We start from the raw sequence: 12632 nt of genomic DNA, 5'->3' as shown, positions 1-12632 counted from the left end.
CCTATAATCTTTCGTAAGGATTTCATTTCCCCTTACGTTTTACCTTCTCTTAGTAACTGCATGTTACTCTCCCAGCTTTATTATCCATATTTTTCAAGGGTAGTACATGACATGTAAATATGAGCCACTTTCCTGTTATTGGTCTTTGAAGATGTAATTTAATATATGCTCTCCTACTTTTTGATGCCTTCTCACACCAGCAAGACAGTATCTGATCTTCTTGCCCTAATAAAATAGAATTGGTTTTGTTTTTTTTTTTGCGGTACGCGGGCCCCCCACCGCTGTGGCCTCTCCCGCCGCGGAGCACAGACTCACCGCTGTGGCCTCTCCCGCCGCGGAGCACAGGCTCCGGACGCGCAGGCTCAGAGGCCATGCATGGCTCACGGGCCCAGCCGCTCCGTGGCATGTGGGATCCTCCCGGACCGGGGCACGAACCCGTGTCCCCTGCATCGGCAGGCGGACTCTCAACCACTGCAGCACCAGGGAAGCCCTAGAATTGGTTTTTTATCCATGAATTTTTATCCATGTACTTAACAAATCCTTATTGACCGCTTACTCTGTGTCAAAAGCAGAATGTATATATAATTATACATGCATCCCAAATGACAACTGGGGTCCCCTTTCCTTGGATATTTAGGAAAAAATATTCAAACACTTACTGCACATCCCAGAGGAAGCCCATCACCTCTGGCAAAGTTTTGTTGTTGTTTGTTGTTGTTTTAGATTCCATGGGCTTATATTCTCACAGTCACCTCACTCTAATTTCCTGAAGTCTCCAATGACTTGATTTTCCTTGTGTCCTGCCTTCCATGGCTATTCTATTTTCTATGCCATGAACAGACCCAGATGTGGAGTTAGCCATTTTCCCTTAATTTCCTGCAAAACATAAGGCATTCTTGCAAGCAATGCACTTTATTAAAGTTTTGGGGTGATGGAGTGACAGAGGACCAAACAGAAGATAATTGAATGTGAATGCTACCCTACTCCCTTTTTAGAATCTCTTAGGCCACATTCACTACCGGGACCCCACAACTTCACTCCACCAGCCACCTATTTATGGAGGTGGCTTGTTCCTTAGCTCTCTCTCTAGTCTCCTTACATTTTTCCCTTGTTTGCCTCCAACCTCCCCAAATTCCTGCTCATTTTAAATGCAAAGCAGTTTCATTCTCTCTTAATTTCACTGGACTGTTCCAAATCATACTCTGGAGGTCACAGCCACAATGGACTGTGAGCATATTTTATTCAATAGAAGACTCTCTATAGCTAAAATCTCCCACTGACTTAGAGGCAGAAGTGGCTGCAGGCAGTTTTGGTTTTAAAAAGCAAGATAGTTTTCCCTTCCCTGACTTGTGTAAACAGCATACTGTGAGAGGAATCACTGCGGAGACCTAGGCCGAATGTGGTGTGATGGTCCAGAGGAGACACTTGGGAGAGGAGAAAAGCTTCACAGAGATTTGAACTGCTTTTAAAGTATGAGAATGTATGTATCAGTCAGAACACTGGGGAAAAGGACAAGAGAACCATTTATTCCAGGTTACTATATACATATTAGTATAATTAGGGAAACCTATTCCTTGTAATTAGTAAAAGTGTGATATCATTTTTTCACCCCTCATATTTAAACTATGTAGTTATTCTTTCTCAGTTCACCCTCTTATCATTTAACCTTTTCAAATCTTCACTCTCATTGCATTTACTGTGTATTTCAACCTCTGCTCCTTACCCTCTTCTAGTCTTTGGACCCTCTTCTGTCTTGACCTGCCTTCTTACTCTATGATCCGCTATTTCAACTATGTTCTCTTTAACAGGCTTGACTATGTCACCGCCCTCACCAGGAGCTTGCACAACTTATCAGTTCTCAGATCTGGATAATCCCACATTTCCCCTTTTACTCTGCCTCTTTGCTTGCTATCTCCAGAGAAAATTATGAAATGAAAGCTGAAACTAAAACGACGTCCTGTGTTTGTGCTAAATAATAACTGGGTAGACTTTCCTGTCCCTGTGTTAAATAATACTGAGAGCAAGCACAAAATAACTTAACTTCTTGCTCCAGGAAACTATTTCTCCTGAGAAACGTGACTGACAAGTTGATCATCAAGATTCCCTTCAAGACCCTTGCCTCCCTGTGCACATTACTCTAAAATTATGATGTCATAACTCTGCATAAGCCCAACCAGCTTCGTGGTTGGCAAGACCTGCCTAAAAATCATTCAGTCAGGTTCTAAATCCTACAAGCATCCTCCTCTGACTTGACATCCCTCTTCCAGGATGCTACTAATGCTCTATCAAGGTGCTCTTCTCTCTTACTGCAGTCTAATAAACTTAGCTTGGCTTGATAAAGACCTTTTCCTGGTGATCTTTAGGGGAGTCCACAAGAAGCATTCTCATGTGATGTCCTGTAGCTTCATGCTCTAATTTCTGCTCTATCCTCCCAACAGTCTAGCAATTTTTTCATTCCTCTATTATCCTTTTTTAAACTTTTTCCCCCTAGATGTCCATAGCAACACTATCTCTCAATTTCAGCGAATGACCTGATTTCATCTTCTCTGTCCCTAAGAAGATAGGAAATGAACTATAAGGACAGTTACAATGTGGTCTTCTCTCTCCGAACTATCTTCTCCACTGGTTTCTGTAGCTCCTGTGATCTTTACCTCACTGCTGCTTTTTATTCTCTTTCTAACTTGTCTTTTGCCATTTACTCCTTAAATAAAAGTGTTCCACAAAGTTTTTCTTTTATCCTCTCTTTGAGGACAATTTCATTCAGTTTCATAGCTTCACAATGATCTTTATGCAGGTAGTTTTACTAATCTGCTTTCCTATCTCTAACCTCTTCTTATATGACCTTCAAGCAGAAAACTGCCAAGAATAACAAACCTCAGTTTCAACACAACTCACGATTTAGTCAGGCTTCTCCAAGCCCGCAAAGTTGGCCTTGACCTTGGTCCTGTCCTGTCTTTGGCTTGCCTGGCCGAGTCTTAGCAAAGAGTCCTGCTAAGTCATCTCCCACCTATGACATCTGATCAAGTTCCTCATTCCCTGCCTTTATGGATAAGTCCTTGGCCCACCTTTAGCAAGAATCTTGTTAGGTCAGTTTAGCAAGAATTCCCCTCCGCTTGATATCTTGTCTGAGTAATTTTCTATCCACTGACCCCTTCATTCTGCTCCTTGGCTATAAATCTCCACTTGTCCGGGCTGTATTGGCAGTAGACTCCAATTTCTCTTTCCTATTGCAAACCCCTACTTCAACAGTCGAATAAAATCTTCCTTATCATTTTAACAAGTGTCTGAATCAGTTTTTGTTTTTTTTAAAAAATAGAACAGAGGACAGCACGCAGACTCAATACATCCCACCTACCCACCAGCTAGTGCAGGATGCTACATCAATTTTCCTAAATCCAGATGCCAGCTGGGAGTAAGGGAGGGAGTAAACCCTGAATTGAAGAGAAATGAACCCAAAGAGCCTGAGTAGTAAATCCCAAGAATTAAGTTGAAATAGTACCATCAAGCAGTTCTATTTGCAATGAAAATTGGGACTGGTAAGCCAAGTGCAAGTATGGAAAAGTAAAGAAAGTTGTGTGTCTTTGTATATCTCAGCAGCTTTATTTCATTTAAGAGCTGCGTATTTCTGAAAAATATCACCTCTAGGATAATTTAATTTTTTCGACCCCAGAAAAAGAAAATGTACTTTTTGTAGAGGCTGATTACTGTCTGTGTACAGAGCTATTTGCCTTCTCACAGTAACTCTCTATACTTCGAGGGGAGTCGGGGGGCTTCACAAACTTAGTTATTCCTGGGAGTCCTTTACAGTGAGCATTTCTCATTTATTAAACATTGAGACATTTACAGCCTCAGGTATGCTATGCTTCTCCACCATATAATTTGCATCACTTAATCAGTACTTATTTTTCATTCTTCACAAACCCAATCCAAATGCATATCTGTGTTTACAAGCTCTCCAACTAATAGCCAGAGGGGTCTGTCACACACAGTCTAGCTCTCCACAAAATTTCGTGAGCTGGTATGCATCAGGCAGTAAATGTCAGCCTGACAAATTGCTAAATCCAGAAAGGCCTCTCCTCCCATCAGTAAGCACTTTTCAGATCATTTTGCTTTTAAGTTTTTTTCCCCCTTGTTTTTAATAGAAGAGGGAGAGGGGAGAAAAAATAGTAATGTACTTTGCTCAGACTGATTTAGTTATAAGTCTATAGCTTTCCCCCATACAAAGAGAATGTTATTCTTTTTACAGCTCTGGGTCTGGTAGATTTCTGGAAGACCAGGGAAAAAGCACATCAAGGAAATATGCCTCACTTTGGAGGTGTAATTTTTTTCTTTATTTTTCTCCTGAGGGACAATGGTAGTAGTTCAAAAAATTGAGTGAAATGATTTTGAAAAATTGAGTGTAGTTAACATATGTATTACTGTCATTTGCAAATTGTGGAATGCTAGCACTCTGATATTCTAACGTATTTTCTGAGGCTTTCTGTATGCAATTTGTCAGTGTATATTTATAGTTACAAGTGCTCTTTCTTCGGAAAAAGACCTCTTTGTACTGGAATCTGAGGGAAAAAAAGAGTTTAAATGGGGTGTATTTAAAAATAATCTGCTGAATCAACATATTTGGAACAATGTGTCATTAAATAGTCTTTCTCTCTATTTCCTCACACACAGGCACATAATCAAGGAAAACTCTCAGGCCACGGATATACCTTCAACTTGAGATGAAATTCAAGGATGAGGACCCTTGCACTGGTATGAGATTGAACTAAACACCTATAAAGCCACTTCCAAATTTGAAACTCACTTTCTCAGGTAATTTAAGCTCTTAAATTTTATTTGGCATTAATTATTTGACTAATTCAGGTGATAACATTTTAAGGTATATGTATCATTCAAGTTCAAACTTATATTTCATTTGTAGCTTTCTTGTGCTGGATGGATTCTATTTCCCATATTTCATCTACCATGGAGTCTGGAGATGGTGTTAGAATTCTACCAGTTATCAGACTATCATAACTCCTAAACCATTGCTTTTCATCCTTTGAGCAAAATCTTTCCCTCTCCTGAAGCTCCTATCTTCAGATTTTATCACCTTCCTTGGTGTCCTTCACATCTACTCAACACCTGGTCTTTCTTTGTGGTCTCTGTCTTTCCATGTTATCTCCTCAAATCTCATGATGAATGACTTCGGCATCCATGGCATCAGTAATCCACCACCGTGGCTTCACTGTTCCCTGATGTCCTTACCTTCCATAACTATCATCTAGACTGCAGAAATCTATACCCATGGGCACACCTATGATCTCACTCTGTGCAACTGTTCCACTTCTGAAATTCTAAAGTCCATTTTACTCTAACCTCCAAATGCACACTCTGTCTTTGACCTCATTGAAATCCTTGACTCAACCATTTCATCCCAGTTTTCACCTCCCTTTATGACAATTTTCTTCCCCTTCTACATTTCTTAGTTAAGATTGCATTCCACTATAGGAAATAGAAAATTCAACCAGTGGTTTAGTTTAAATAAGTAGGTGCTTACTTTTCTCATGCAATAGAGAATTTAGAGGTAGAAGGTTACCACAGGGATTTTAGGCACTCTGTATTCATTTTCTAGGGCTGCCATAACAAAGTAGCACAGACTGAGTGACTTAATAGAAATTTATTGACTAGCAGTTCTGGAGGCCAGAAATCCAAGATCAAGGTGACAGCAGGGTGGGTTTTTCCTGAGGTTTGTGAGGAAGAATCTGTTCCATGTCTCTCTCCTATCTTCTGGTGGTTTGCTGGCAATCTTTGGCATTCTTTGACTTGTAGAAGCATCTCCTGGTTTCGCCTTTCATCTTCATATGCTGTTTCTCTTTTTTATGAGAACACCAGGCATTTTGGATTAAGACTCATCCTACTGACCTTGTTTTGACTTACCTCTGTAAAATCCCTATCTTTAAATAAAGTCACTTTGTGAGGTACTGGGAGTTAGGACTTCAATATATGAATTTGGGGGGACACAATTCAACCTATAACATGCTCTGTAATGTCATCATGGGTCCAGGCACTTTCCTTCTTTCCTCCCCACCACCCTTAGCTTGTTGGCTTTGATTCTCGTGTGTATTGCCTCACACTTAACAGATAGCTGCTCTACCTCTAGGACTGCTCCACATTCAGGGCAGCAAGTGAAAAAGGGCCACACTGTCCACATCTGGTCCTTTTTATCAAGAAAGCAAGAGCTGCCTTTGGTTTTTATCATGAGGCAGAACTGGATCATGAGGTCAACTTCAGCTGAAATAAAAACTGGGAAATAAAGTATTTAGCTTTCCAGTCTCACTAGGAGAGGAAGACAAGGGAGAAGAAGACTGGGAATGGGTGTTGAGTGAACCTCCCTGTATTGTCCACCACAGCAGCTTTAGCCATTTTCTTACCAACCCTCTAATATCCTCAGCATATATGTGTTTGTGGCATCTGCTCTGCTAATCTCCAACCTTGGATGATCCCACCACCTGCCTTCTCTGTTAACAACATCCAGGCCTGGTGGGAGCTCCCGGAGGAAACCTCTCATCCTCTAAACTGGAACCACTGCTAATCCACGGTCTCCAACCAAAGGAGTCTCTAGGACTATTTAGAAATACTTGCGGGCATCTCTGATCAGCTTCCTCTCTGTTCGTCGTTGAAATTCCAAACTACTATGGTTTTCTTCATTTACTCTCCTGCCACCCACTCCCTGTCCCTAGGAAAACTGTGGTTATTATCGTGAATAGCCTCAATTTTCTTTTTGCTTACTCTACTGGTCTCGACTTTCCTTCGAGTTCCCTAATCCCCTTTGGCTTGTTCAAAGTTGATTCCTTAATATAGGCTCTTTATCTTACTTCCTCTAGCCTCCCCCAGACTCTGCTGCTTGGATTACTCCCTCTGTTGTCCAATTTTCACCCTTTCCCTCACTATTATCTTCTTTTTTAGCTATAAACATGTTCAAGTCTCTTCCACTGAAAAGTAAATAAATCCATCATTTCCTGCACACACACATTCTTCTCTAGCTACCACTCTTCTCTGTCTTCTTATTTTCATGATAAACTTCTTGGAGGAATAGCCTTTACTTGTCTTCATCTCTTCTCCTTTTAATCACTCTTAAACTTATTATAGTCAGCACCTTGATCATCTACTAAGATTGCTGTGGTGACCTCCAAAGTGCCGAGTCCAATCTACTTTTTAAAGTTCCCATCTTATTTCAGGCATTTGACATAGACATTTTCTAATCCCATGGCTTCTGAGATGTGTCTCTCTTGACTCTCCTCCTCTCTGATTTGTTTTCTTTCTGCCCTTTACGTCTCCTCCTTACAAGTATTTTGTTCAGTTTTTTAAATTCAAGTATGGTTTTATTTTTTGAATAATTATAATTTTTTAAATAAAATGTTATAAGATCTTTCCACAGTCAGTTTGCAAGTAGTTTAGAACTAGTGCAGCTCAGAACCCCCTTCTCCAAGGTCATCCTTTGGGTCATGCCTGGCGCCCTGTGACAATATTTCTAAATTGAAGTATAGCTGATTTACAACATTGTACTAGTTTCAGCTGTACAGCAAAATAATTCGGTTATACATATAAGATAGATAGATAGATAAGACTATATCTATATTCTTTTTTAAAACATTCTTTTCCATTATAGTTTATTACAAGATATTGAATATAGTTCCCTGTGCTCTACAGTAAATCCTGTTGTTCATCTATTTTGTATATGGTAGTGTGTGTCTGTTAATACCATACTCCCAGTTTATCTCCCTCACCCCCTTCCCCTTTGGCAACCATAAGTCTGTTTTCTATGCCTGTGAGTCTGTTTCTGTTTTGTAAATAAGTTCATTTGTACCTTTTTTTTTTTTTTTTTTTTTTTTTTTTGCGGTACGCGGGCCTCTCACTGTTATGGCCTCTCCCGTTGCGGAGCACAGGCTCCGGACGCGCAGGCTCAGCGGCCATGGCTCACGGGCCCAGCCGCTCCGCGGCATGTGGGATCTTCCCGGACCGGGGCACGAACCCGTGTCCCCTGCATCGGCAGGCGGACCCCCAACCACTGCGCCACCAGGGAAGCCCCATTTGTATCATATCTTAGATTCCACATATAAGTGATAACATATAACAGTTTGTCTTTCTCTGTCTAACTTACTTCACTTGGCATGATAATCTCCAGGTCCATCTGTGTTGCTGCAAATGGCATTATTTCATTCTTTTTATGGCTAATATTCCATTATATATATCTATTCTATATCTATATGTATATATATCAATATATATAGATATAGATATATACCACATCTTCTGTATCCATTCATCTGTTGATGGACCCTTAGGTTGCTTCCATGCCTTGGCTATTGTAAATAGTGCTATCTTTACATGTAATTTGCATGTTGCATCTCCCTGAAGCTTTGTTCTTAGCCTCCTTCTCTGCTGGTTCTTTACATCCTCTCTGGGCAATCTCATCTACTCCCACATTTTCAGCGTGACTCAAATCTTTACCCATCTCTCCCTTAAGTTCTTATTATTCTGTTAAACTGCCTACCAGAAATTGATTACTAGCATTCCACAGGCATCTTAAACTCAACTTGTTCAAGGTTAAATTTATCATCTGCTTTTCCTCCTTACTTTTCTACCTTGGTGAAAATGGGTCCTGTTGCATCCTAGCTACTATTCTTTTTATTCTCACCACTGAATGATCACCACGTTTTAAAGAGTTCTTACAGCTGACTTTCCTTCCTTTTTTTCCACTGCTCCCTTTGTTTAGCTCATTATCTTTTGCCTTCTCTAGAGAAATAGGCCTAACTGATGTACCTTCCTCCTGTCTTACAGCCCAGTGATCCATCCTCCAACCTCTAAATCACTGTTACAGTACCTATCAATACAAATTATGCCCATGCTTGAAATAATGCCTGTCAACAGGACATTGTCCCTTCCTCTGTTTTCTATTCAACAGAAATGAGACTGTCACTGAGTCCCATCTACATTGGAAGGCAGTGGAATTGGGTTCCATCTTTTGAAGGGAGAAATGTGAAGGATTTATGGACACATTTTATAAGGATGCTGTTACTATAGTCCAGGTTAGAAGCAATGAGGCTCGGGATAGTACAGTGGCTAGAGGCACCCACTTGAGGCACTGTTATCAGGATGTCCCTTCTGGGCAGTTCATATGGTGGATGCAGGGCTTGCTGCCCTGCTGGCATCATTGTGTGAAGATAAAGGTGCACTGAGTGAGACCATGGCCACACGTCATCCTCTCAATCAACATCCATTTGCAGTGCACAGACTGTAGAGCTGTAAGCTCTGGCTGTGTCTCCAAATCAATCTCCCTGTGACTTTCACTCATTGATTTTAGTTCTGTGAATTTGAGAGGATGAGATAAATTCCATTGCCTTTTAAAAATGACAGTCATTCAGTATTTGAAGAGAGCTATCACACTGTCACCTAAGACTTCTCTTCAGGAAAACTTTCATTCTTTGTTGAAAGGACATGGTTTTGAGACTCTGATTCTGTTCTCTCCCCTGAAGATGGAGTCCAGTTTGTTATCTCCCCTCTGACCTGAGCAAAACACTCCGTGTGTATTCTGGTTAGTGAGGTAGACGTTTCCTTTAACAGCACATTCACTGCATTTCTATGAATGTAGGCTAAGAGAAGGTGCATTTATTTTTTTCCTGCTAGCTGCATTACCCAAGTGTCATCTAAAATACCTGGGCTTAATGCACATCTCGTTTGGTACAATTTAGTTATTTGAATATAGATTCTGGACTTTTCCTTTATCTTTGCTTTTTTTTAAACACCTCTTTTGCTTGTATGAAGGGTTTATTATTATTATTCAACAGATGTTAGTGTTCTTCTTTGTATTTTTTTTTTTTTGGCCGCACTGTGTGGCTTGAGGGATCTTACTTCCCCACCAGGGATTGAACTAGGGCCACGGCAGTGAAAGTGCCCAGTCCTAACCACTGGACCGCCAGGGAAATCCCATCTTCATGCATATTTTTTATGTAATTTAGCACCGATCTCAATAATAAATCCTTTTAGTTTCTTTCGCGTAATTTAGACTAAAGCCTCGGTTCATTTTCATAGTGTTGGCACACTGTGAGGTACCCTTGCGTTTATTTTCCTTTTTATGTATCTTTTGCTCATATAGTTGCACTCGCCCATCAAACTAGAATTTCCTACTGCATTTGGCTGGTGCCGGCGGTGGCATCACGGTGTCAGTTATAGCGCTTGAGAACAGCTCTACCATATCTTTGGAAACTCCAAATGCATTAGAGTGTGGCACGTCCTTTTCTCAGAGACAGGAAAAGGAAATCAGAGAGCGTCCACTGAAATGGATGTCCAGAGTCCACATGGAGGGCCATCTCATAGTGGCCACTCTACCGTGCTTGGTGATACTCCCTGTTTAGCTACTAAATAAAAAACCCCAAAACATCTAATTAAAGCATTTCATTTTACCCCAGGAGATGTGTCTCATTGTGAGCTAGTGAATAAGTTCATGGGTTGACATGAAACATTTTACTGCTTCCAAGGAAACTAATACTTCCGAAAAGATTCAGCTGTGAGGCCAGTGTGTGAAGAGGGTTTTAGGGAAATACAAAGCAAAGCAGATTAGAGGTCCTAAACCTGAAGTCCATTGAAAGACATCTGTTCCTCCAGTGTCTTTTTGCTTGATCTAATGAATGCTATTCATTGTTTTTGTTTGTTTATTTGATAAAGCCCAGTCTCTTTAGCATGTTACCAAGTATTTAAGCCTAAAAGTGGATTCCCCTTTTCCCCTCCTTAGGCTAGTTTAGTTTGCTGTGTTTTAGACTGACATCTGGTGGTCAAGAAGGATCAACCAATTGCCCTTGCAGTGAAGAATTCTATCAAAGCAAAGGCGTGGCCATTTTGTGGTCAGCTATTGCCAGGAAATACTCCACAGGATTATTTATTTTCACTTTCTCGTGTACATAAATCAGAGGGGCTGTCTGAATTTGACCACACTTATCAAAGTCTTTAAAAATACCTACAGTGTTTTGACCACCACTTTAAAAAATATATCTCAAATAAAGGCATGCAGACAGATTTATGTATAAGCATGTTCCTCAAAGTGTAATTTATAATAGCAAATTTGGAAGTAACCCAAATATTCAAAAACAAGGATTGTTAAAATTAGAGTGTTGCATTCCATGGTGCGCTCATTCTTTAGAGGAATATTTAAAGACATGGGAAAATGTTTATGATGTCTTACGAAGTGAACAAAACGAATTAGGAAACAAGTAAAGCTCCATGATCCTGGTTTTGGTTTTCTGTATATTTCCTCCTTTCAAAGGCATGAACATGTAATATTTTTGGAAGCAGAAGGCAAAAAACCCCCAACATCATAAATATTATATAAGTATGATTACATGCATAGTAGAGTATCCAACTTTTTTCAAAGTAACAAGTCCTTTAAGATATCTCTCCTGAAACTTTGTCCAGTAAACATGTTCCTATAGAATACTGGTGCAAAAGGTTATGAACAATTGTTTCACTGTTCTTAGGATAAGTAATAATCCAGCAAGCTTGAGCAGGCAGCTGCCACTCCAAGTTTGCTAACGGGTCTTGCGGCTGAGACAAAAAGCATGATATTTCTTGCATGACCCTAAAGACTCATTAATTTGTTCTAAGGCTTATATTTTACTTCTAAGAGTTGGCGGTGAGGCAGTGGAAGAAGATACAATTTAAATCTCTGTGCAGTATGTGTCATAACCAGGGTTCTATTTTATAATTGGACACAGTCCATTTCTTAAAGCATTTTTAAGACGTAGCTTTGCGATTTTTCTTTGTGCATTGAACAGGTATAAATAGACTGCTTTGCTTGCTTCATTGGGTGATTTGCCCAGAAAGAGAAGGCTAAAGGGATCTCACAGGATGGAGCTAGGAGCAGCTGCCCTTGGGTCCTGAGAGCAGCTGTGTGGTGAGCCCAAACCACCTAGGTGTCCCTTTCATGGGGCTTTACATTTCACGGTTGTTTGCTTAATATATTTGGACACAATTTCCACATACATGGTTACCGTGCCACTTTTGTCTATTCTCAGGGCACCAGGTGGCAGCTCCAAGAAGAGGAAAATCGTTTTCAGAGCTCCCTGCTGGCTCAATCAACGCTTTTCAGTTCTCTTAATGAGATGGTTAATCTCTTTTCTCATTTAACCAATTGGTCAACAAAACTTTGATGGCTCTTACAGGAGTTGTTTTTGATTTTCACTCATACAAGTATTAACGCCATTGCTCTTAGATTGACAAACGGGAATTCAACTAATCCTCCAGCTCTAGTTGGAAATATATCCCCTTATGGATCTCTTACCCCATACATTCTGCTAAATTCCTGGCTGGGGCATAACGAACATTGCTACTTAGTCATTTTCAGAGAAATAGAAATGAAATCTGACTGGCATACATTAACCTGTGTGTGTGTGCTTCTTAAACACATGTGCAAAGACAAACTGACTTATTCATCTGACTATTACCTTATCTGACTTTAAATATGAATGTGAATAGCGGACTATGGTTAAGTGAATATTATATTTTTTTAAGTTATTAAGCAGTTCTTCCTCTTCTGTCAGTCATGTTTTAGGAAGGAATTCAATAAATACTCATTGGCTGTTTTTATGTATTGGTGCTTT

At 40.2% G+C, this 12632-nt stretch overlaps 1 long non-coding RNA gene across 1 annotated transcript in view; it reads left to right on the top strand.

Annotated features, from left to right (window-relative positions):
* LOC129392247 (uncharacterized) overlaps positions 1 to 12337 on the top strand; it is a 40685-nt gene extending 28348 nt beyond the window's left edge. The window contains exons 2-3 of the long non-coding RNA XR_008617810.1: positions 4669 to 4809; positions 12048 to 12337. This is a non-coding gene — a long non-coding RNA (uncharacterized lncRNA). The remainder of the gene's footprint in view (positions 1 to 4668; positions 4810 to 12047) is intronic.
* Positions 12338 to 12632: the final 295 nt, after the last annotated feature.

This window comes from Physeter macrocephalus, chromosome 7, assembly GCF_002837175.3.
Source record: "Physeter macrocephalus isolate SW-GA chromosome 7, ASM283717v5, whole genome shotgun sequence".
Classification (NCBI taxonomy): Eukaryota; Metazoa; Chordata; class Mammalia; order Artiodactyla; family Physeteridae; genus Physeter; species Physeter macrocephalus.
The sequence above is the reverse complement of the archived record's forward strand: the minus strand, read 5'-3'. Positions and strand labels throughout refer to the sequence as shown.